At 43.1% G+C, this 26,408-nt stretch overlaps 1 protein-coding gene across 9 annotated transcripts in view; it reads right to left on the bottom strand.

The window, feature by feature from the left end:
• The window catches only part of pam (peptidylglycine alpha-amidating monooxygenase), a 322,861-nt gene that overhangs the window by 145,851 nt on the left and 150,602 nt on the right, over positions 1-26,408 (bottom strand). The gene's annotated exons all lie outside the window — the stretch shown is intronic.

Raw genomic sequence — 26,408 nt, 5'->3', positions numbered from 1 at the left:
AACCAATCAAAATACTTACAGTGACTGAAGCAAGCAAAGCCAGAAATCCTTCCTGTGATCTAGGACATTGGCTTATTGCTTTAAAATTACCATAATTATATTTCAAATCAATTAAAATAAGATGCAACTGCAAAAGAATTGACTTTGCTATCAGATTAAACAAATGATGCTTATGCAAATTGGATCAATCTATCGCAGCATAGAGACCACAAGTCACAACTTAATTTTATTATCCTTCTGATCAACAACACCCAACAAAAACGCATCAAGAATCCCACCATTCTATTACCATGGCTACAATTCTGTTTTCTATTGAACACTTCTCAATGACATTAAACTGAGAAATGAAACACTAGACTTCCTAATTGTCTTTGCTGACCAGTGATTTGCTCAGCACGTCGTTAAACTAGAAGCTTGTATTGGTTCACAAAAGCAACCGAAATACGGTTTTTATTGCTTTGCATGTTTTCAGAAATTATGTAAACTAAGCCGATCCCCTGTGTGCTGCACTCAGGCTAAGAGCAGTTAGCGAGTGGAAGTCTGGGGGATTAAAAGTATCAAGGCCAAAAAAGTCCTGCAAAACAGAGGGCAAAAGAGGTTAAAGCAGAAGGTACAGTACAGAGAGAGGGAGGTGAAATGGGTTGACAGAGGCTGCTGAGAGGGGAACAGCTTTAGAAAGTTAGTGGCCTGGAAGAGCAAGGATGAGATAAAGCTGAGCAGTCTTAGAGATGGTGCGGGGGCCCAAGGAGGGGGGATAATAGAGATGCATGGTAAAGCAACATCAGAAGTCAGGGAAAATTGTACTGTAGCAAGAGAGCAGAAGTTACAAAGATGGTGCAAGTTGGGGTTGGGAAGAGAAGAGAATTGAAGGATGCTGGTTGGAGCCAGAGATTGCACTGATACCAATAATGGGAGCTTTAGCATGAGTGGAGTTAAGCAGGGTATTAGCTAGTAGGGAGAGGTGAATGTGGGTCAGGAGGACGAGAGGGTAGAATAGCAGGATGCAAAGGACTGAGTTACAGCAATCGGGGGAGGGGCAAAGGGTAGAGGAGATGGGGATGAAAGTGAGAGAGCCGAGAGGGAGGGAATGGAGAATGGGATTATAGTAATCAAGTTAAATGCACAACAGGTTTTAGAATCCAGTAGTCACAGAGCAACCTAATGGCATGTGCAGGGACCAGCAGCAAGTGAAAGATAGCCCCCCACCCCAGCAAAATGCTCTAAGTGGTGTCATGCCCCCAGTTAAAGGCATGTCCTATTCATGGCTTTAAACCTGGACCGTATACAGCATAGAATCTTCTGGAACTGAATTTTATTTAAATGAACCACAAAGGACATTAAGAGGCTACATAAGATGGTTGCCAAGGGTCAGGTAATTTTGACAATTTCAGCCCAGACTCAGAAGTATCTCAAGCATCCATAAAGTTCCTAATTGAATAACCATGGGTGGAGTGCCTCCCTTGAATGGACATACCAAGACAAATCAATTTGTGGAATTTACACCGCCTATTGTTTGTTATCTGACCCAAAGCTCAATATCTATGGACTTCGAAACTCACTGTCTCCGAGCTCAAAACTTAAAGCTGTAAGAAACAGTTAAATCATAAGTAGGTGTGAATGGCCACCATCCATCCCCACAGCGTAGTAATGGCTTCGACCTTCAAATCATTCTGTGTGAACAATAGTATTGATCAGGTGGCCACCTGACTGAAACTAATCACAAGTAACAAATCTTATTACTCCAAGCATCAGGAACAAACAGGGGAACTTTATGCTCTCTCCTGCCGTGTGTTCAGAGGAAGGGTACAGCATAGAATCAGGTAGGGTGGCGGGGCAGGGGACACCCCCACCTTCTCAACCCTGCCAAAATTAAGTTCAGGGTGGGAGGCCTGTTAATGGCCTTCCTGTCCAGCTGCCAATTGAGGCCCTTAACTGGGTAATTAATGCCCATTTAAGGGTCTCATCCTGCCATGACAATTAGCCGTGCAGTGGATGGCCCTGTCGCCGCACGGGAAGCACAGCACAAAAAAAACGTGCTGGTTGCTTTCTGGCTCCGCCGGGGGATCCCCTCGTTATAAAGCACTAAGTGCCTGAATGAGGGAGCCGGCAGTGGGCACCGCTCCTGTGTCTCGGGTAGGTGCTCCAGTGGCAGCAGCCTCTAATTGGACGGGAGCTCTCAGAGGGCGGGACTTCTGTCACCAGGCTTCTCGATCCGTGGAAGGCCCACCGCTGTCCACGTAAGTGCCTAATGACACTAGATTTGGTGGGCCTCCCACAGCAGAGGCGACGTGGGGTTCGCAGCGTCGCGTTTTCCGAAAGTTGAGACCTCCGTTGCCAGGATAAGATTCCTGCCCAGGAGTTTGGAAAACCACAATTGCAGATACAGCAACAAAGGCACAGCACCTATGCCTTAAAACTGGAGACTACAACATCCTAAGGTCTCCAAGCGTATCCCTTTTCAAGTGCACCAGTACAGAAAACCAACCTCCTGGTAACAAGTAACTAACTTTGTGACCTTCTGAAAATCCATCTCTTCGAGAAAATCCTACAATGACTTTGATATATGACTCCAGCTATCGAATCCACCTAACTACACTTCAGCACAAGCCAAAATCACATGACTTACGAACTAATCCTTTGTTTGTAAAAATGCACTCTCCGCTTTAAGGGCTTTATTTCTCGAGTGTGTGTACGTGTGCATGTGTGCATGGTGAGTTAGGAACATGGTTTTAGACTTTCAAGGTGAACGTGTGAATCAAAACAATCCTCTTTATTTAAACCCTCAAAAAGCATGCTGCTGGTTATTCAAATTGGACATACACATAGAGCTTAAGAAACACACAAAACTTCCTTATCAAAAACACACTGATTGCAGACAGTAAAGGGAAGGGAACTGGTGTTTCACTTCTCTCTCAATTCTGTCTGCAATAGAAGGGATGAACAAACTGCTAACTTAAAACAAATTAACAATATTTAAGACAACCAACCACAGAGGAGCTGAGAACAGGCCTCTGAATTTGGTCAAGTGGATTAAGTGTCAGATGGGGAACATTTAGGGAACAGCAATCATAATATCAATGTTTAGGGTAGCTACGGAAAAGGACAAGGAAGAATATGGAATAAAAGTACTTAATTTGAGGAGGGCCAGTTTCAGTGAATTGAGAACAGATCTGACCCAGGTAAATTGGAATCAAAGATTGGCAGCCAAAACTGTAACGGAACAATAGGCTGCCTTTAAGGAGGAGATGGTTTGGGCACATGAAGGGGATAGGTAGGACAAGCAAGACAGAGCTCCTTGGAAGATGGGAGAGAATAGAGAGTAAGATGAAGCAGAAAAAGGGTACACATGACAGATGTCAGGTTGATAATACAAGTGAGAACCAGACTAAATATAGAAAGTTGAGAGGGGAAGTGAAAAAGGAAATAACAGAAGCAAAGAGAGAATATAAGAAACTGGCAACTAACATAAAAGGGCATCCAAAAGTCTTCTATAGGCATATAATAAAAGGGTAGAAAGAGGAGGGGTGGGGCTGATTAAGAACCAAAAAGGGGACCAATGCATGGAGGCAGAGGGCAAGGCTGAGGTACTAAATGAGTTCTTTGCATCTGTCTTCACCAAGGAAAAAGATGTTACTGACGTCACAGTAAAAGAGGAGGTACTTGAGACACTAAATGGGCTAAAAATTGATAAAGAATAGGTATTAGAAAGGCTGGCTGCAATCAAAAATTGATGAGTCACCAGAACCAAATGGGATGCATTCGAGGATACTGAGGGAAATAAAGAGGAAATTGCAGAGGCACTGGCCATAATCTTACAATCCTCTTTAGGTACAGGGGTGATGCCAGAGAACTCGAAAATTGTAAATGCTAGGCCCTTGTTCAAAAAATGGTGTAATGATAAACCCAGCAACTACAGGCCTGTCAGTTAACCTCAGTTGTGGGGTTCTCAGTAGAGAAATGACAATCTGGGACAAAATTAAGTCACTTCGGCACGTGTAGATCAATTAAGGAAAGCCATCACAGATTTGATAAAGGCAAATTGTTTTTTGATGAGATAACAGAGAGGGTTGATGAGGGGAATACAGTTGATGTGTACATAGACTTCCAAAAGGAGTTTGATAAAGTCCAACATAATAGGTTTGCCAAAAAGTTGAAGCCCATGGAATAACAGGGAAATGGCAGCATGGGTTTGAAGCTGGCTGAGTGACAGGGAACATAGTGGTGAACAGTTGTTTTGTGGACTGGAGGATAATATGCAGTGGGGTTCCCCAGGACTTCGTACTAGGATCTGTGCTTTACTTGATATATATTAATGACCTAGACTTGGGTGTACAGGACACAATTTCAAGCTTTATAGAGGTTACAAAACTTGGAAGTATAGTGAACGGTGAGGAAGATAGTGATAGATTTCAAGAGGACATAAACAGGCTGATGAATGGGTGTCACAGATAAAATTTAATGCAGAAAGGTGTGAAGTGATACATTTTGGTAGGAAGAACGAAGAAAGTCAATACAAAATAAAGGGGATAATTCTAAAGGGTGCAGGAACAGAGATACCGGAGGGTATATGTGCACAAATCATTGAAAATGGCAGGGATCCTGGGCTTTATAAATAGAAGCATAGAGTACAAAAGCAGGAAAGTTATAATGAACCTTTAGAAAACACTGGTTCAGCCTCAACTGAAGTAGTGTGTCCAATTCTGGGCACCACACGTTAGGATGTGAAGGCTTGTGAAGATGCAGGAAAGATTTAGGAAAATGGTTCCAGGGGTGAGGGACTTCAGTTATGTGGATAGAGTAGAGAAACTGGGGTTGATCTCCGTAGAGAAAAGAACGTTGAGAGAAGACTGAATAGATGTATTCAAAATCATGTGGTGTCTAGACAGAGCAAATAGAGAGAAACTGTTCCAATTGGTGGATGGGTAGAGAACCAGAGGATGACAATATAAGGTGAATGACAAAAGAAACAACGGCAACCTGAGGAAAACCTTTTTTTTTTTTACACAGCGAGCGGTTAGGATCTGAAATTTACTGCCCGAGTGTGTGGTGGAGGCAGATTCAATTGTCGCTTTCAAAAGGGAATTGGATAATTACCTGAAGAGAAAAAAAAACTGCATAGCTACAGGGAAAGAGCAGGAAGTTTGACCAGCTGAGTTGCTCTTGCAAAGAGCCAGCACAGACACAATGGGCCAGATGGCCTCCTTCTCTGCTGTAACCATTCTACGATTCTATTCTATGAGAACATTGGAATAGTCAGGGCAAATGGGAACAAAGGCATGGATGAGGATTTTTATTCTGAATAGGAAAGCACAGTGTCACAAAATGAGACTACAAGTCAAGTGGAGCAGAGAGGAGTACGTGTAGATTTTTAATAAGATATGTATAGAAATACATTCTAAATAAAAGAATGGCATTGGATAAAATTAGCACAGTTGCAAGAAGGTTCAATTTGTCTTTTGGCAGAGCTCATGAGTGATAGTTCACCACCAACTGGCATTGCAGGACACCGAACAGTCCAGGGCCAACTGGACACAATTTTCCATCTCCCCTGACCACATGACGCAGTTGTTCTCCATACAGATGAAAAATCCCAATCCCAACCATAACTACTTACTAGAGGAATATCTTAAAGGAGAAGCATTTATGTTAAGGGAGGGAATTTCAGAACTTAGGGCCTAGACAGCCCCAGTTTCTCATAATACACCTGTTTAATGTAAGTGATTAGGCTTTTATTTCTTCTGTATACTGTCTCCATGGCTTGAATATTTCCCATATGTCAGACGCAACACTCAAGATGCAGTCAGATCTTTGCACTGCTCTTCAGCATAACATCTTCTGATTTAAGCTAAACTCATCTAGCAAAATTATTAAGTATACCGTTTTCTTTATTGCTCCAATGATTTTGCTCAACCACCCGCACCCCCCAATCCCCTTCAACAAACCTCTTCTTTAGGCCCTCAACTGTATCATCTGTATTAGAGCAGTCAACACCCACAGGGAAATGCAAGGAATGATGTGAAGAACCAGCATGAGCTTAATGCATTGCTAACATTAGGCTGGAGATAGTCAGTTAGGCCAACACGAGCGCACAAATTTAGTTGCCTGTGCCTGCTTGTGTAAATTGTGTGCATCTGTTTTGAAAAGACAGCAGCGTTTAATGATTTTCCTTTCCAATTACCCAAAATAAACGTTTTGACAGTTTCAAAACAGAAAGATTAGAAATTACTGCTGGCAATAACAACAAATACTTAACATGCGCATTTGACATTCCTGTTTTAGACTAGGATATGTTTCCTCGAATATAAGCTGGAGGCTTGGGCAGAAAACTCTACCTTCGATAAATAACTTCATTTGATGGACAGGTTTTTAGTAAAGAACATTTTAAATGTGAAAACGTGAGATCTAATATTACTGTAAAACAAAAACACAACAACGACACAGTCTTGTCTGCTAGAATGCCATTGGGCTAGAGCTTTCACTCAAAAGGAGATCAAACCAACCTTTGATACTTAAGCCCTTATTTGGCTGAAAACCTGAAAGGGTGTAGGAGCTAGGTTCTAGCTGGAGGCTGATTTTTCATGATCTGTTTCCTACCTCCAGATGTGAATGAGAGAAAAACTAGCAAATTTAATGTTCAAACTAAAAACAAACAAAAAATGTATTTCCAGTAAGAGTATGTTTTAATTTAAATAAATCAAAAGCTGAAAAATAATGGAATATGGGGAAAGAAAAGGAAAGACAGAGTGAGAAGTAAAGGTCTTGAACTGCAGGGCTCCTGACCACATGTTGAAATTTCAGTAGGGCAGTAGCAAAATTGCCAGAGAAATTGAGTAAAGGGTCACTTTAGCCGTTTACATTGCTTTCCAAGGTTTATTCTACCAGAGAACCTGTGGAAATTCCAGGCAATAGTGATCAACACTTCATTTTAATGAAAATTACCTTAATAAAGCTACCCATAGTATCAAGAAATAAACACAGAGGAAAAAGGCTCATAGGTTATCCCATCCAGAAACAAAACCTACAATCTACTTCTCATCCACCTCCAATACATCACCTGTCATGAAAACCCTATATGCCAAATGGGAAATATTAATTTCATCGGTTGGAACCTTGCACTAGACTTTTACTGGAGATTCTTACAAGTAACTTTTTTTTTAAAGTAAATCTTGAAAGATTCCAGAAAGACCACATTAAAACAACAAAAGGGCTTGATAATGTCATGTGACTGTCTGCGCAGCTCTGGAGAGACTGTAAGCTTTGTCACACAAAAGTAACTGAAAAGGCATCAATGAAGCAGGACTCTCTTTCTCTCCAGTAAATATCCAGAGAAGACCAGACTGCAAATGGAAACCACTCCCCCAGCAACCACCCCCCCAAACCTACAGATCTCCACAGCCAACAACAAGCAGACAAGAATCAAGCCCCCCTCTTCTGCCTTTAGGAGCCCTGAGAAAAGCAAGCCCGCCAACGTGCACGAGGGCCAGTGAGGACTTCAGGGATACAACTTCAGCTGAGAACTTGAGATTTAAAACTGTATTTAAATTTCACTTATTCCAGACTTTACTCCAACCACCAAATTTGTTTTCCCTCTGTAATCTAATTGTGAGACTATCGTGTGAATGTGTGCATGAATGCGTACAGTATTTTAGTAATTTTAACCGGTTTAGTGTGTTAAGAGTAATAAACTTACATCTTTCTTGTTTAAATGCAAGAAAACCTGTTTGATTGGCTCTTTTGCAATTACATTAGAGGAACAGGAGGAAGCACTCACTGAGGTGGTAAGTTCAATCACCGTGTTAAAAAAGGATCAACTCTGTTGTGGTCAAACCAGAGAAGGAGCGAAAAGGGAGCCCAAGACCCTGTCCTCACCTGGCCGCAACAGAAATATGGGAGATGGGATTTCTAGTCCTGGATCATAACCTACAGACAAATGAAAAATTGGAAGTGGGAAACCAAATTGATCCCTATCAAAAACAAACTTCAATTCAAGTTTTCTTGTGTTTTTGCTGCTAGAATACTAACATGCCCGCATCCGAGGCCAGGACCTCCCCAAGCCAGGGTGAGGTAACTTGGGATAAGTTAAACGCCGTATCTATTGAAGAGTTGAGGAATTGGGCAGTTTAGGATTACTTTCTGTACAAAAGTTAAGAAATCTGCAATCCGAAGACTTGTGCCCAACCATTTTTCACTTGATGCTGAAGATTCAGAAACGGGGCTGGAGTCAGACTCAGACAGGACAATGTTAGCTGAGATACAATTAGAACAGAGGAAACTCGAATTGGAATTCCAGATGTGGAGCGAGAGGAGAGAAGGAAAGAGAGAGATCTTTCCAGAAGGAGAAGGAGGAAAGTGAGCAAAGGCAGCTTGAATTGACATGGGGCCGATATGGTAACCCAAGTGAACGCATGGCCAGTGTGGAAGCTACCCTGACATAGGGCCGTGTACTGAAATCTTAAAGGTCTCCCAGTTGATTCCGAAGTTCAATGAGGAAGATGTGGAAGTATTTTTTGTCACTTTTGAAAAGCTTGCAAGGCAGTTGAAATGGTCAGCTGAGAGCTGAACCCTGTTGTTACAAAGTGAGCTAACAGGAAAAGCCATGAAGTTTATTCACTGTTGCTGGATGAAAGTTCTTCAAATTATGAACTGTTTAAAAATGCTATCCGCGGGGCATATGAACTAGTACCAGAAGCGAACCGCCAGAAATTACGAACCCTCTGGAAGCAGCCTGATTAAACTTACCTCGAGTTTGAAAAAAGTAAGCAGCTGGCTTTTGACCAGTGGTTAAGGGTCCTTAAAGTACAGCCCACATATGAAAACCTCAGAGGGGTGACTCTTCTTGAGGAATTTAACAACTCACTTCCCCTTTCTATAAAAACCCACATACAGGAACAAAAGGTTCAAAGGGCCAGGCAGGCGTAGTGCTGGCTGATGAATTTGGTACCCCAAGGGAAACCCTTCCCTAGTCAACCCCACAACCCCGAGAAGGATAAAAAGGTGGGAGGGTAATAGGAGCCCAAACAGTCCGGGGCAAGAGAGGAAAGCGGGACACACAGGGGGCCCTCCTCCAGCCAAAAAAGACAGTGCTGAGAGCAAGAGTGAGACCCGGAGACCTGTGTGTTTCCATTGTAAGGAGGTAGGTCACCTCAGAGCTGACTGCTGGAAACTACGGGGAAAGCCTATAGGATTATTCAGGGCACATGCACCCAGCGCAGGAGAAGGAGCCCTGATGGAAAGCACAGCAGAGCAGGCCATGGCTTTAACAGCAACAACAGTAAGACCCAGGAAACATACTGCTGTGGGTGCAGGAAGATTTAACAAGATCCCTGAAGATTATCAGGATTTTGTATCCAAAGAGAGAGTAGCCCTAAACCCCTCGAGTGCAGGAAGCAAGCCCATAGTCATACTCGGGGACACAGAAGCCAACCAACCCCTTCTGCTGGGAAAAGGCATGCCCTTTCCGCCAGAGAGTGCAGTGAATGCTAGAGTGTTAGTGCATGGTATCGGAGAGTGATGTACACCCATACCTTTACATCGGGTGCACTTGGACTGCAACCTAGTTTCAGGACTAGTGACCGTGGGGAATGTCCCTAGTTTTCATGTGAACAGGGTCGACCTAGAGAATGATCTGGCGGGGGCAAAGGTAGTAGCTTCCCCAGTAGTGGTAGAGAGACTGAAGGAGGTCAGAGAAACGGGGCAGTTGCAGGAGACGGTCCTCTGCATTTTCCCTGATTGTGTGGTGACTCTGGCCATGGCCAAAACAGCTCCCCCAGAGGAGACTGAACTGGCACTGCAGACAGATGGCCATGCTGTCCGGTTGTCTGAAACTTTTTTGGGGGAGTAAGAGGACCCAAAGAATAAGTTAAACAGATCTTCCCGAGCTGAGGCTCAGCAAGCCGATCCAGTATTAAAGAAGTTAGCACAGGCTGCCCAAACTGAAACTGAAGAGGGGGCCCCCGATTGCTATTATGTAAAGAATGAGGTGCTGATGAGGAAGTGGAGCTCTCCTCACACACATGCGGACAAAGAGTGGACAGTAGTTCACCAAATAGTGATGCCGTTGAGATACCGTAGAGAAATATTGAGAATTGCCCATGAGCTTACAATGGCTGAACATGTTGATGTATGAAATACCAAAACCCACATTAGACAGCAGTTTGACTGGCTAAAACTCCACAAAGATGTGGCGGAGTTCTGTAAAACTTGCTCCATGTGCCATGTTGTAAGGAAGCCCAACCTGAAGTAAACTCTGCACCCCTAATTCCTCTACTGGCTTTTGGGGAACCCTCCAGCAGAGTGGTGGTGATTTGTGAGGGACCCCTGCCGAAAACCAAAGGGGGCAGACTAGCACAGGTCTGGCAGAGAGTCAGGGAAACAGTCAGGGAGGAAGGGGACGAAAAGGGCAGTGAGAACAGGTTAAAGGATGGCCAGGAGCATTCCCAAATGGAACTCCCCTACTGCTCGGTCAGCCAACTCAGAGATGTTGGAAAGATTAGACCCCACAACTTCCTATGTAAATGCAGGCCAAAGCTGCTAACAGCATTTACAGAAACTTGCAAGGACAAGGAAAATCCCCAAAAAGGCAAACCAACAGTGAGGGCAATGCCTCACCTAGTCGATGTGCCGCTGGGGAGGGCAGTGCAGTGTGGACAGATACCTATGAGCAGGAATGATCCAGAGGGGGAGATTAAAATTAGTCCCTCCCCACAGTCAAGAGAAAAGGGATACAAAAGTGCTCTAAAGTGAGCAACACTTGTATGACTCATCAGAACACTCAAAGTGAGGTCAGGGTGGATCTATCCACTGCAGAATCCAATGATCAGGGCTCAAGCCCAAAGCTAATGAAATTCCACAGCTGCACTTCAGACTCCAGCAAAAACAAGGGCCCAGAGGAAATCTCAGACACCTCAGAGGGCCTTAAAACCAACTTATTACCCAATACCACCATAGGGAGAGAAATTAGCAAGGCACTAGAACCTGAAGGGTAGGAACCACGTGTTGCAGAAACAGCAGCTGAGGGGTTAAAGCTTGTACACACAGGAGAACTTGCCCTAGACAATCATGGAAATTTGCAGACACCTAGCTTCCCCAACAACCACATGCTTATTGAGATGCTCATCCCCAGGTTATTACAACTTGATACGAAAGAAACTTTAGACCCAATGGACAACACATAACCATCCCACACAAACTCCAAGGGAAAAAAACAATTAAATCAGCCTTGCTGCTGCAGAGGAAAAAAGATGAGCTGCAAAAATTCAAAGATTCATGAGTGAATGAGAGTGAATGAAAAATGAATGTTCTTTGGAAAAAAAAGCCAGTGACGTCACAGGAAAGCTGCAAGGTGATTGGTTGGCGAGTCACTACTGTTAGGGAATAGCTCTAAATAGCTGGGTAAGTATCTAAAGTAAGAAAGGTTTACAGTTTATTTCATATATAGTAAGCAGTGTTTTTTTGTTTAGGGAGTTCTGTAGTAACGAGGATCAGGGAAGAAGGGCCCTAGAGTAATTGATATTATTTGACATTAAGATCTTCCAAAAGGTTAATTTAGAGGGTTAAGTCATGGCAGGAGAGCTCAACGCCGTGGTGTGCTCCTCGTCGGAAGCCGGGAACATTTCCAGTGCCCGGGACCGGCATGCATGCAGGGAGTGTCTCCAGCTGCAGCTCCTGGAAGCCCGGGTTTCGGAGAAGCAGTGGCAGCTGGGGACACTATGGAGCATCCACAAGGCGGAGAGTATTGTGGATAGCACCTATACAGAGGTGGTCACACTGCAGGCTCATACCCCACAGGCAGGAAGGGAATGGGTGACCACCAGGCAGAGCAAGAGGACTAGGCTGGCAGTTCAGGAATTTCCTGTGGCTATTCCCCTGCAAAACAGAGATACTGCTTTGGATACTGTTGGGGGTGGGGGGAGAATGGCCTCTCAAGGGAAAGCAGCAACAGCCCAATTTGTTGCACCATGGTTGGCTCTGCTGCACAGGGGAGAGCCGAGAAACACTAAGGGGCAAAAAACACTAGTGGGGGTTGTATATTGACCCCCAAACTGTAATGGTGATGTTGGGAATGGCATTAAACAGGAAATTAGAGACTCATGCGATAAAGGAACATCTGTAATTATGGATGACCTTAATCTGCATATAGATTGGGCAAACCAAATTAGTCACAATACCATAGAGGAGGAATTCTTGGAGTGTATACGGGATGGTTTTTTGGACCAATATGTTGAGGAACCAACTAGAGAACAGGCCACCATAGACTGGGTATTGTGTAATGAGCGAGGAATAATTGACAATCTAGTGGTGCAAGACCCCTTGGGGATGAGCGACCATAATATGATAGAATTCTTCATCAAGATGGAGAGTGACTTATTTGATTCTGAGACTAGGGTCCTGAATCTTAATAAAGGAAACTACGAAAGTATGAGGCGCAAGTTGGCTATGACGGATTGGGAAACATTACTTAAAGGAATGACGATGGATAGGCAATGGCAAACATTTAAAGAGCGCTTGGATGAACTGCAACAATTGTTTATCCCTGTCTGGCGCAAAAGTAAAACGGGAAAGGTAGCTAAACCATGGCTTACAAGGGAAATTAGAGACAGCATTAGATCCAAGGAAGAAGCATATAAATTTGCCAGGAAAAACAACAGACCTGAGGATTGGGAACAGTTTAGAATTCAGCAAAGGAGAACCAAGGGATTGATTAAGAAGGGGAAAACAGAGTACAAGAGCAAGCTTGCGGGGAACATAAAAACTGACTGTAAAAGTTTCTATAGGGATGTGAAGAGAAAAAGATTAGTGAAGCCAAATGTCGGTCACTTACAGTCAGAAACAGGGGAATTTATTATGGAGAACAAAGAAATGGCTGACCAACTAAATGCATACTTTGGCTTTGTCTTCACAAAGGAGGACACAAATATTATACCAGAAATGTTGGGGAGCACAGAGTTTAGTGAGAGAGAGGAACTGAAGGAAATCAGTATCAGTAGAGAAATAGTATTGGGGAAATTGATGGGATTGAAAGCCGATAAATTCCCAGAGCCTGATGGTATGCATCCCAGAGTACTTAAGGAAGTGGCCCTAGAAATAGTGGATACATTGGTGGTCATCTTCCAAGATTCTATAGACTCTGGAACAGTTCCTACAGATTGGAGGGTAGCTAATGTAACCCCACTAGTTAAAAAGGGAGGTAGAGAGAAAGCAGGGAATTATAGACCAGTCAGCCTGACGTCAGTAGTGGGGAAAATTCTAGAGTACATTATCAAAGCGTTTATAGCAGAGCACTTGGAGAACAGTGGTAGAATCGGACAGAATAAGCATGGATTTACAAAAGGGAAATCATGCTTGAGAAATCTACTCGAATTCTTCAAGGATGTAACTAGTAAAGTTGATGAGAGGAAGCCAGTAATTTATTTGGACTTTCAGAAGGCTTTTGACAAAGTCCCACATAAGAGATTAACATGTAAAATTAAAGCTCATGGGATTGGGGGTAGTGTATTGCGATGGATAGAAAATTGGTTGGCAGACAGGAAAGAAACAGTCGGGATAAATGGGTCTTTTTCCAAATTGCAGGCAGTGACTAGTGAGGTACCGCAGGGAACGGTGCTAGGACCCCAGCTACTCACAATATATATGAATGATTTAGATGAGGGAACTAAATGTAATAGCTACAAATTTGTAGAGGACACAAAACTGGGTGGGAGGGTGAATTGTGAGGAGGATACAGAGAGGCTTCAGGGTGATTTGGACAAGTTGAGTGAATGGGCTAATGCATGGCAGATGCAGTATAATGTGGATAAATGTGAGGTCATCCACTTTGGTAGCAAAAACAGGAAGGCAGATTATCTGAACGGATATAATCTGAGAGGGGGGGAATATGCAGCAAGACCTGGGTGTTCTCGTACACCAGTCGCTGAAGGTAAGCATGCAGGTGCAACAGGCGGTAAAAAAGGCAAATGGTCTGTTGGTCTTCATAGTGAGAGGATTCAAGTACAGGAGCAGGGATGTCTTGCTGCAATTATACAGGGCCTTGGTGAGGCCGCATCTGGAATATTGTGTGCAATTTTGGTCTCCTTATCTGAGGAAGGATGTTCTCACTATAGAGGGAGTGCAGCAAAGGTTTACTAGACTGATTCCTGGGATGGCGGGACTGACGTAGGAGGAGAGATTGAGTTGGTTAGGATTATATTCGCTGGAGTTCAGAAGAGTGAGGGGGGGGGGGGATCACATAGAAACCTATAGAATTCTAACAGGACTTGACAGGGTAGATGCAGGAAGGATGTTCCCGATGGTGGGGGAGTCCAGAACCAGGGGTCATAGTCTAAGGATACGGGGTAAACCTTTCAGGACTGAGATGAGGAAAAATGTCTTCACCCAGAGAGTGGTGAGCCTGTGGAATTCGCTACCAGAGAAAGCAGTTGAGGCCAAAACATTGCATATTTTCAAGAAGGAGTTAGATATAGCTCTTGGGTCTAAAGGGATCAAAGGGTATGGGGCAAAAGCGGGAACAGGTTACTGAGTTGGATGATCAGCCATGATCATAATGAATGGCGGAGCAGGCTCGAAGGGCCGTATGGCCTACTCCTGCTCCTATTTTCTATGTTTCTCCTTTGTTTTCTTTTTCACTCCTTTAATGAAATGCTTCCATCATTGCATTTCATTCTGCATGGCACCGCGGTGTCATGAAAACCCTATATGCCAAATGGGAAATATTAATTTCATCGGTTGGAATCTTGCATTAGACTTTTACTGGAAATTTTTACAAGTAACTTTTTTAAAAAAGTAAACTGGCAACCATGATGGCCACTGCAATTGACATCTGAAACACCAAAAGGTCAGACTGGAGATGACATGTCTGACTCAAGCCAGCCAGAACAATGGAGTGCTCTCGGTGAATAAATTACTTGGAATGGCTTTATCAGCATGGGGCCATTCTACACCCATTGACTTTGAAAGAGCCAACCCCCTCCAAGTGTGACTGGACAGCTTGTGGTGTAGCACCCTGAATCTCAGAAGGTTCCAGAAAGACCTCATTAAAACAACATAGGGGCTTGATAATGTCAGGTGACTGAGCAGCTCTGGAAAGACTGTACGCTTTGTCACACAGAAAGCAGACAGAAGTAACTGAAAATCCATCAAAGAAATAGGTCTCTCTCCAGTAAATATCCAGGGAAGACACAACTGCAAGTGCAAACCACTCCCCCATTCCCCCACCTCAGACCCTCAATCCTACAGACCGCCACAGCCAACAACGAGGGGAAAAGAATCAAACTGTGATGGAATATAGGTATAATAGGCTTAATTAGGTTGAATTTAGATATCGTTAATATAGTATACCTTTTAGAATTAAAGACTGAATAAATTGTCAGCTTTCAAGGCTCACTGACATTCCTCTTTAAGAAGGTAGAGTTTTTAAAAATGCGAAGGTCTTTCAAGGTCCATGTTACAATAGAATATGAACCAGAAACAAGTTGGGAAATCCATTTCGGCATCTCTGCTGCCAGGGACTTGGAAGATAAACACAAACATTGAAACATCCTGTGTGACATCAGTAAAAGGTAGCCATAAATGTAATTACTTGATGGTGTTGGTAAATGTAGGCAGACTGACCCACAAAGAGGGTTCAACCTACCATAAAACACAATTATAGATAATAAAACAGTAAAACGGAATAGTACTTACAGGAACAAGAGGTCAAGTAAACACAATTATAAACATTTTGACCAGATAAATGCTCACAACTTCAAGAGCAGAGGGCTTCCAGTAAAACATTAAGTGGAGATATTAGTTCATGATACTACTAAATATGGATCTTGAAAACAAGAAAAACACACACAGAAAGGTAACACCTATATGCTAAAAGGTCATATGACATCTTAGAAACAGTATAAACATAATGGTATCCGAAGCAAAAATTAGAAGTGTTGAATACCTCAAACAATACTTCTCACCCCATGGCTTACTTGGGGAATTTAAGGTAAAAGTTTACTTTAAATTTTCATGGATATTCTAAGATATTTTGCTGTAACATTAGCAAGGTTAAACTTTTGGATTCTATGTGAGAAATAAGATTACGTGTTACATCTCTTAGTAATATTTGACATTGTCATACACTTATCCACTTAAAAGTGTATTGCATGTTAAATTCTTTAATAAATATATAAAAGTTAATAAATCGTCTCATGTAGCCTTCTGTAAACAACTACAAGAACTCCCTCTCTGTCTTTTTAGGTGGAGTGATATGTACTGAAGGGAGTTTCCCAGATTCTTATAATATCTGGGAAATATATGACTTAGCCATAATTATTAAAAATAGGCTATCCAAAATATCGTAATATTCTCTGTTAGTTTTCTTTCTTTGAAGTAAAGCTAGTTCAATTCTTTGGATCCAAATAAGTGTCTATAAGAATTTGTCTGGTTTAAACTTAATTAGAGACGATTCATAGGGATGTGCTCCTCATTTGGTTTAGTCCCTATAAGGGGTTAAAGTCATAAATCACTTCAAAACCTCCCTCTTCTGCCTTCAGGAGCCCTGAGAAAAGCAAGCCCACTACTGTGCACATGGCCCAGTTAGGACTTCAGGAATACAACTTCAGCTGAGGATTTTAGATTCAAAACAGTATTTAAATTCTATTTATTCCGGACTTTACTCCAACCACAAAATTTGTTTTCCCTTTGTAATCTGTGTGCGCGCGTGTCTGTCCGTCTTTCGCATGCATGTGTGCGTGAATGCGTCGCGTATTTTAGTAATTTTAACTGGTTTAGAGTGTTAAGAGTAATAAACTTACATCTTTCTTGTTTAAACTCAAGAAAATCTGTCTGATTGGCTCTTTTGCAATTACATTAGAGGAACAGGAGCAAGCACTCACTTAGGTGGTAAGTTCAATCACCGTGTTTAAAAAAAGATAAACCCTGTTGCGGTCAAACCAGAGAAGGGGCGAAAGGGGAGCCTGAGACGCCCTCCTCACCTGGCCGTAACACATCCAAATGTTCTTGAAATAGTTACAAGGTTTTCATTACCACACTTTTAAGTGGAAGTTAATTTCCTTTTACTGATCACTCTTTGCTTAAAGAACTTCCCAATATCAGAGCCAAATATGCCTTTTAATAGCTTCAACCTATGTTACTTCGTCCTACACTTGCAATTTAGTTTGAAGTGACTTTCTAGATTGACCCCTTTCAGGCCGTTTACAAACTTGCAGACCTCAAAGATTATCTTTCAGATGACTCCTTCCAAGGTGCAACTGGCAAGATTTCTCCAATCCTTACTTCTGCATTAGAACTATAACACTGGGGATCTCTTGTCTTTTCTCATTTGCCTCCAATGCTTCTCTACATCATGATAACTGGACACTGTATTTAAGATGAAATTTGACCAGAGCACTATAGAGTTATAGCATGATGTCTTTTAACTTGCATTCTAATGCCTTGGTAAAACAGTTCAGCATTCTATTAGCTGTGCTGGTTGTTGTACTGCAGTGTTTGGACATGTTTCTTTTGGGTTCATTTTAATTTTCAGAGGTAGCAGTCTTCAATCCGAGTCAAAAGATCAGGAGTTCGAGCCCTACTCCAGGACTTGAGCACATAATCTATGCCGACACTTCAGTGCAGTGCGAAGGAATAGCTGCACTATCGGAAGGGTCATCATTCAATTGAGATGCTAAATCAAGGCTTCTGTCTATTGAGATGGACATAAACAATTGTTAAATACTGCTGCCCTGTAATTCCAAGAATATCTATACACATTGTAACAGCCAGGTGGCGATGGTATGCGTGTTCCCACTGTTCATCTCTCAACTAACCACAATCGTGTTTTGTTTAAAATGACGTATTAGCCCCAAAGTGCTTTACTTGCAAAATAAACAGTGACATGTAGGTTTAAAGCACAAAATTATATATTTATTGAACAACGTTCATTCCCGAAATGGTCGCAACCGCACCCACGCGGTTCACTCACACACAGTCAACACACAAGAATAGATAGAGAGGAGATGGGTAAGTGGTTTGAAGTGTGGTAGGTGCTCAGGGTTCATGGTAAATCTGCTGAATCTTCTCGGACAGTTTCTTTAAAGTTGCAGGCCTGGGGGTTTGTTGTTTTCTGCCAGTTAAGACTTCAGACTGGAGGCAGCGGTCGCTTTCAGTTCTCTGCTACATCAAGTTGATGTGTAGAATTCGCAGCATGGCTCCTTTCTTGATTTGGCTGGCTTTTCCACAGCCACTGGCTGAACTTGCTTTGTGACGTTCTCGTGATCTCGCCCATGAAAGCTACCTTTTAAATTAAAAATCTCTCACACTGACCTCAGTTGGAAGACGCATGGACCCCTCCCTGCTGTGACCACACAATGGGCCAGGATGTTACTATTTCACACCTGCTTTGTTTCAGAAAAACCCATTCAATTCAGGAATGTCTCTTGATGGTTTCAGGATGGGTGTAATCGACACCTCTTTGGTTGGAATGTATCCTTTTGTCCTTAACAGTCAGTCAGACAGTTTGAATATACAGGCCAAGTCAGCCTACCTTTGGTGGCCATTTTGCAGCATATAGTCCACTTTTTAAAAAAGTCATTTTTTTAAAAATAACTCTTCAATTTGGTTCTGTATTTCCATCACTGCACTTCTTGTGGGCATCACACTTCCCACAAAAAAGAAAAAAATGAAATTCCTTGCATTTCAATTTTATGTTTTTTTTTTAGGTTTAAAAAGAACGGACGAAGGAAGGTATAGGATCACACCACTGCACATGCTGCACGCATGACACCCACACCTCAATCTTACAACTGCTACAACTGGCATTGTCTGTAACAGCCATTACTTGTTCAAAGTTTAAGTTTTTCATCATCCTTTCTTTGGATGAGGCACAATATTGAATTTAGGAACATAGGAAATAGGAGGAGTAGGCCATTTGGCCTGTTGAGCCTGCTCTGCCATTCACACAGATCATGACTTTTCCCCCACATCCCTTGATGTCATTAGTATCCAGAAATCTATCAATTTGTGTCTTGAACATGCTCAATGATTGAGCTTCCACAGCCCTCTGGGGTAGAGAATTCCAAAGATTCAGCACCCTCTGAGTGAAGAAATTCCTCATCTCAGTCTAAAATGCCCTGCCCCTTATTCTAAGACTGTGTCCCCTGGTTCTAGATTCACCAGCCAGAGGAAACATCCTATCCACATCTACCCCATCACGGCCTGTAAGAATTTTGCAAGTTTCGATGAGATCACCTTTCATTCTTTGAAAATCTACAGAATACAGGCCCAGTTTCTGCAATCTCTCCTCACAAGACAATCCCACCATCCCAGGATTAGTCTGGTAAACCTCCGTTGCACTCCCTCTATGGCAAGTGTATCCTTCCTTAGATGAGGAGACCAAAACTGTACACAAAACCCCAGGTGCAGTTTCACCAAGGCTCCATACAATTGCAGCAAGACATCTTTATTCCTGTACTCAAATCCCCTTGCAATGAAAGCCGACATACCATTTGCCTTCCTGATTGCTTGCTGCACCTGCATACTTACTACCTTTTTGCGACTCATGAACAAGGACACCCTTTGGACATAAATACTTCCCAACCTCTCACCATTTAAGAAATACTCTGCCTTTCTTTATCTACCAAAGTGGATCACCTCACACTTATTCCTTTTTCAGCATTGAGGTTTTGTCCCAGGAAAGCTTTGGTTTAGAAAATTAGGTGTTCTCTATCCATTTCCCCCTTTAGATCCCAGTTATGTGGTGTCAAACAGGTTTGGATTTCTCTCGCATGTTTGCAGTACTTTGGGAAACTGCTAGAGAGACAACGGCTGAATTTTTATAGCTTGCCGCCATTCTCAGCGGCGAGCTTCAAAAGGTGCGCCGTGTAGATGAGAGATGTGCACGGCGGCTCATTTACATGACGGGAGCGGACCACTCACCCCCGATGTCTTACAGACGGCGGGCTCTCCGTCCCCGCTAACAGCGTCCTGCGCCACCACACAGGCACCATTTCTAAAGGGCTTCCAGTCCTTGTAGGTACTTTGAATTTTTAAAGAGAAATGGAGGGAACATTTACATTTATAAATTTAATAAAAGATAGGAGCCCTTCTCCCACACCCCCAATGACCAAACCATTTATTTTCTTTTCCACACAAAAAACAATTTCTACCCATCATGAACTTTCCCCCCCGAACTTTTTTACATTTGCCCTTCAACACCTTCCCACCATCCCCTTAGCCAATTGTAGGAGTTTTCCCTGCTCCCCCCCACCCCACGACCTGAAAGTTTCACTCCTCCCCCCTCCCCATCATTGTTAGGCCTCGGATCTCTGAATGGAGATCTGAAGACGCAGGACCTCCAGCAACGGGCTGGAATATCGGCGTGGGATGGTCGTCGTGACAAGGTAAGTAATTATTCATTAATTTCCCTTTAAAGATGTTAATTAGGTTTTATTTGCCGAGCAACGGGGAAGCCACCACATGGCTTCACCACTGCCGGTAAAATGGAGCGGCGGCCTTCCCGGTGTTGAGGCCTGTAGTGGGCCTCTCCCAGAAGGATTTTCCGAGACGCCCCCCCATCACAACCCCAGATGTCGGGGGGCTAGTAAACTTCAGTTCATCTTTTCTGTCCCAAGGTCTGTAATATGCAAATTTCCATTACTGTATTGTTCCTGGCTATTGGCCATTAGTCTGTTGGCAAATTTCACTGTCTGTACAGGCCTTAGCCCTTTAACTGCTGCTTCCACAACACATGGGTTTGATAGTTCAGTTTCTGGCACGTTGATAATTGTTCTCTCTAGGGTGAGTGTGTGAGATAATTTTTTTTTTTAGCCCCTCAGATATCTGGGTTCTCTTTCTGCACTTTGTCCTTCGTGGGTTCTGAATCTAATTTGTTGGGTTCGGTTAGCTTTGGATTTAGAACCTAACCCTTTGATTCTTTAGTGGCACATCCACACTGACCTCACTTTTATTTTTTTGTGCCTTTCACAAATGTTGTTTACCTTAGACCATTTTACCTCTTTTCCCTTTACTTCAGGGATAGATTGCACCCCAATCTGCCCCATGTCGTCTAGGACACAACTGCTTGCAGGTGGCTGGCCAGCTTCCACTGCACTCCCCTGTGACATTTCAGCTAGGTGAGGCATCTCCCTTACTCTTGGCTTGCCTATTTGGGAACTTTCCTCGTCCCTATTCAAATCTTTAAAGGTGGTTTCTGTTAAACATACCTCTGGTAATTTTAATCTCAGCTCCTTTAAATTCCTCTGGTTCTATTTTGGAATCTTTAAATTCCACTGGCTCCATCTTGGCCTCTTTAAATTTTGCTGGCTTTCTTTTTCCCTCCTTAATCTGTACTGGCCCTATCGCCCACTGTGGGATTTTTGGGACTTCCTCAGTCCTCTGCAGCTATGAACAATTTTGATTGTCCCCCTCAGTTTCCCCAGTCTCTATGGACTGCTCTGGACACAATACTGTGCTTCCTGCCAAGCCACAGCCTGGCAATAGATTGACCCCACCCACCACCCCCCCCCCCCCCCCCCGCCACCGCACTGGTAAGCTCAGAATAACCCCGACCGTCACTAACTTACTCTGCAGGTAACTAAGTGAACTTTCAAGCATTTTCCAGTACGCCCTTTTACTAATACCGTGGTATTTGTTCTGCTTTCGGGCGGCATTTCGGTCGTGTTTGAAGACAACCAGTATCCATGACGATGGTTCTTTCTTTGCCTGGTGCCTTTGATACAAAGAAGCCATTTTTCCTTTTTCCAAAAAGTTCTTGTAGATATTATGATCTGGTGCCACATTAGCATACATGCTCATTATCTTCATAGCTATGGACCCTGTCTTGACCGCAGCACCCCCTGTTGGGTTTCTGGAATACCAATCTGCCTTGATATTCCTAGATTTTCCACACTGGAAACGCACTGGGCGTGCAGTTACTGGTTTATCATCTTGATTCCTTCCGTTAAAAGTTTAAGACTAATCTGGTTTTCCTTCCCGACTCTCCTGTTCTCTCAAACCCATTTCTGCTTCATCTGCATGGCCCCTACCTCTCCCTAGCCGATAAGAGTTACTAGATGCAGATTTATTCTAAATTAAGAAGTCTGTGCACTAACTAATAGTCGGACATTTCTGCTGCTTCTCTTACCTTTGTAACTTTTTGCACATCAATATGGTTCTTATATTAACTGGGATGCTATTTCTAAATTTTTCCAACAACACTTCTCTCAAATTTTCATATGAGGATTCTAGCTTGAGATGTTATATCCAGCAATTGAAAGCAATACGTTTAATTCCTTCAAATTCAGTTCAATTCTGGGCGGCTCTTTTCCTAGTGTGTCTGAATTTCTGTCAGTAGGCTTTGGGTAATAGCTCATATGCATTTAGAATTTCTGTTTTAGTTTGTTTATAGTCAGAGGAACGGCCGGAAACATGCCAAAGGTGACACACTACCGCCTTAGGGGTTCCGCTCTAGATTGTGTGTTAGGGTTTACTCCCTTAGCCTTGGTCTCGCACTGCAATCCTTTAGACCCCACTAGGAAGGCCGAGGGGGGGGTTTTGATGCTTGGGCAACTCACAACCTCCATACGTTCCACCCAGGCATGCGCCATTGAGAGGTCACTCCATAGTCGCCTCACAGAGACCAAAACAACATGGAAGGCAGCAGTTAGGGTTATAAGTACAGATCAACTGGCGTAGAGATTGGGCGCCACGGGTTGCCTTTGTCGGTGGGAGAGGTCATCGCATCTCATTGGACAGCCACAAACATTCACTCCCTCCACCACCGACGCACAGTGGCAGCATTGTGTACCAGATACAAGATGCACTGCAGCAGCACACCAAGGCTCCTTAGACAGCACCTTCCAAACCCGCAACCTCTACCAGCTAGAACAAGGGCAGCAGATGCATGGGATCACCACCTGCAAGTTCCCCTCCAAGCCACACACCATCCTGACTTGAAACTGTATCGCCGTTCCTTCACTATCACTGGGTCAAAATCCTGGAGCTCCCTTCCTAACAGCACCATTGGTGTACTACCCCACATGGACTGCAGCGGTTCAAGAAGGCAGCTCACCACCACCTTCGCAAGTGCAATTAGAGATGGGCAATAAAGGCTGTCCTAGCCAGCGACGCCCACATCCCCCGAATAAATAAAAAGATGCATAAACAGGACCTGCTGTTAGACTCAATAGACAATACCTGCTGCTACAAGAAATAAGAATCAACTGTAACTTGTTCGAACTATTACACTTCAAAATTTAAAACATCTATATCCCTTACAGAATAAATTATTTTTGACTCTAAGGGCAGAATTATAGCTAAGCCCAAAATGCTACAAAAATCAAAAAAGAGGAATGGATAGCACCCCAGACTCCCCTAGAAATAAATTTTTTTTTCATCGTGTATACACATCTTCTAAATCTATCACTGAAAAAATACATTTTGTGCACTTCAGTTTTTGTTCCACTAGAAGTGAAGGAGCTTTGGATGTCTTACTAAAATTTGGCCTAACCATCAGCCTCAAGAAAACGAACATCATGGGGCAGGATGTCAGAAATGCTCCATCCATCAATATTGGCGACCACGCTCTGGAAGTGGTTCAAGAGTTCACCTACCTAGGCTCAACTATCACCAGTAACCTGTCTCTAGATGCAGAAATCAACAAGCGCATGGGTAAGGCTTCCACTGCTATGTCCAGACTGGCCAAGAGAGTGTGGGAAAATGGCGCACTGACACGGAACACAAAAGTCCGAGTGTATCAGGCCTGTGTCCTCAGTACCTTGCTCTACGGCAGCGAGGCCTGGACAACGTATGCCAGCCAAGAGCGACGTCTCAATTCATTCCATCTTCGCTGCCTTCGGAGAATACTTGGCATCAGGTGGCAGGACTATATCTCCAACACAGAAGTCCTTGAAGCGGCCAACACCCCCAGCTTATACACACTACTGAGTCAGCGGCGCTTGAGATGGCTTGGCCATGTGAGCCGCATGGAAGATGGCAGGATCCCCAAAGACACATTGTACAGCGAGCTCGCCACTGGTATCAGACCCACCGGCCGTCCATGTCTCCGTTATAAAGACGTCTGCAAACGCGACATGAAATCGTGTGACATTGATCACAAGTCGTGGGAGTCAGTTGCCAGCATTCGCCAGAGCTGGCGGGCAGCCATAAAGACAGGGCTAAATTGTGGCGAGTCGAAGAGACTTAGTAGTTGGCAGGAAAAAAGACAGAGGCGCAAGGGGAGAGCCAACTGTGCAACAGCCCCAACAAACAAATTTCTCTGCAGCACCTGTGGAAGAGCCTGTCACTCCAGAATTGGCCTTTATAGCCACTCCAGGCGCTGCTTCACAAACCACTGACCACCTCCAGGCGCGTATCCATTGTCTCTCGAGATAAGGAGGCCCAAAAGAAAGAAAAAGAAGAACTAAAGTTATGACAAGCTAATGTTGCATAACATTTTCATTTAAGCCTGGAGTTTGTGGTGTTAATGATGGCAAAATTGCCAGTGTTCATCATTAATCCTCCGAAACTGACAGGAACTTCTGGAGTCCTCACTAGTGCAGTTCAATGCAGCAATCCAGAAGCTAATGTTACTGATTCTAAGCTTTTGCATAGGGTGCGCTGATGAAATCCCCATAGATTGAAATCAATTAGACAACACTGAACAGTGAGAATTTTCCCTTTTACGCTATTAGTCTCACTCCAAAAAAACATTGTATCGAATGAGGCATAACCAGATTTTTAAACAGTGTACTCAACTCTTAATTACTGTTGAAAATCTTTCCTGAAAAACTAATTCTGTAATTGTGGAGTATCAAATTTCTTGATCATAATGACAAAAATCCCACATATTACTTTTTTTTTAAAGTTTATGATATTTCTGTCTCTACCTTAATCCCATGTGCAGGTCCCACTCATTTATTTTGCTCCCTGTAAGAATTAGAAGTGAAGGTTAATTACTGCATTTTATTTCTGAATTGGCTGTCTGAGAGAATACTTCAATGTAATTGGTTGCTTACCCTGCTTGATGGCATCACTATTGCTGGACACCTGGAGATCCCCTTGACTTGGCACCTGATTCAAATTAACATGAGGAAAGGCAAATCTACACCACAGAGATGCCTAGATCTTTGTGGACAACTTTCCTCGAGGTCAGTGCCAAGTGCTGTCACTTTGTTGCTGACCACGAAATTCGAGGCTTTTAGTATAATTACCTCTCTCAAGTCACAGTCAAGGATAATGGGTTTAATTTCACAGAAAAATAAATTTCATAAGACAGACAGATAAATATCCCAGATTCCCAAGTAATAAATATGGATTTTAACTTATACAGTCAAGTTAAGGTCTAGAGAACTATACTTAGCATTATATTTGAAATGTCAATTGTTATTTATTTGGAAATACAGCACTGAAACAGGCCCTTTGGTCCACCGAGTCTTTGCCGACCAACAACCACCCATTTATACTAACCCTACAGTAATCCCATATTCCCTACCACCTACCTACACTAGGGTCAATTTACAATGGCCAATTTACCCATCACCTGCAAGTCTTTGGCTGTGGGAGGAAACCGGAGCACCCGGCGAAAACCCACGCGGTCACAGGGAGAACTTGCAAACTCCACACAGGCAGTACCCAGAATTGAACCAGAGTCCCTGGAGCTGTGAGGCTGCGGTGCTAACCACAGTGCTGCGTCAACTACTTTGAAGCCATTTGCCAAATTCTGCAAGTTTTGTAGGTTAACATCTTTGATGAAACAGAGGAGAAATGTGATGGGATGATTTCAATGTTTTTGTGGACTTGGTTGTTTCTGCCATCACTGTCTTCCAAGGATTTCCTCCAAGTTACAACACAAGTTCTTCATGGAAATGCTGTGGAAATTCATACAGTTGTGATATGAAAGGGAACACTGGTCACAATTGCTGACTATTACAAAAGTGTCCTTTACTGCATCCCAAGCAGTTTTATAAAGCACATGAACATTAAACTGAAAAGACCAAAAGACAAGCATTTTTGCACTATGTGGGAAAAGTAAGGATTTGAGCTGCTGCAAGTAAAGAGAAAAATGAGACTGACTAGAATGTTGCTTAAGGAACAAAGCACACATTAAAAAAAAAAATAATTTACTTCCTGCATGGGACTACTGACAGGGAAATCATCAATATGTAGGTAGTGACATTCAAATTTCACGTATATACTGCTACGACAGTACTTCTATATCTTTTGTTCAGTGTTTATTTTTGAGGACTCGCATTTTAGAATTATGGACATAGTTTTATCAGGGAAAACTGCATATGATTCCATGGATCTTTTTGTTCACTGAGGTCGCTGAAGGGACACCGAGAGGTCTGGTTTGAAAACAACATTTGCTGGAAGTCATCTGTCTTCAGATAAATACCCAGCAGGGGGCTTTTTTGACCTGGCGAAGATGCTTACATAGAAGT

The sequence above is a fragment of the Heterodontus francisci genome, chromosome 4, assembly GCF_036365525.1.
Source record: "Heterodontus francisci isolate sHetFra1 chromosome 4, sHetFra1.hap1, whole genome shotgun sequence".
NCBI classification, from domain to species: Eukaryota; Metazoa; Chordata; class Chondrichthyes; order Heterodontiformes; family Heterodontidae; genus Heterodontus; species Heterodontus francisci.
This window is presented reverse-complemented; position numbering and strand designations above follow the sequence as displayed.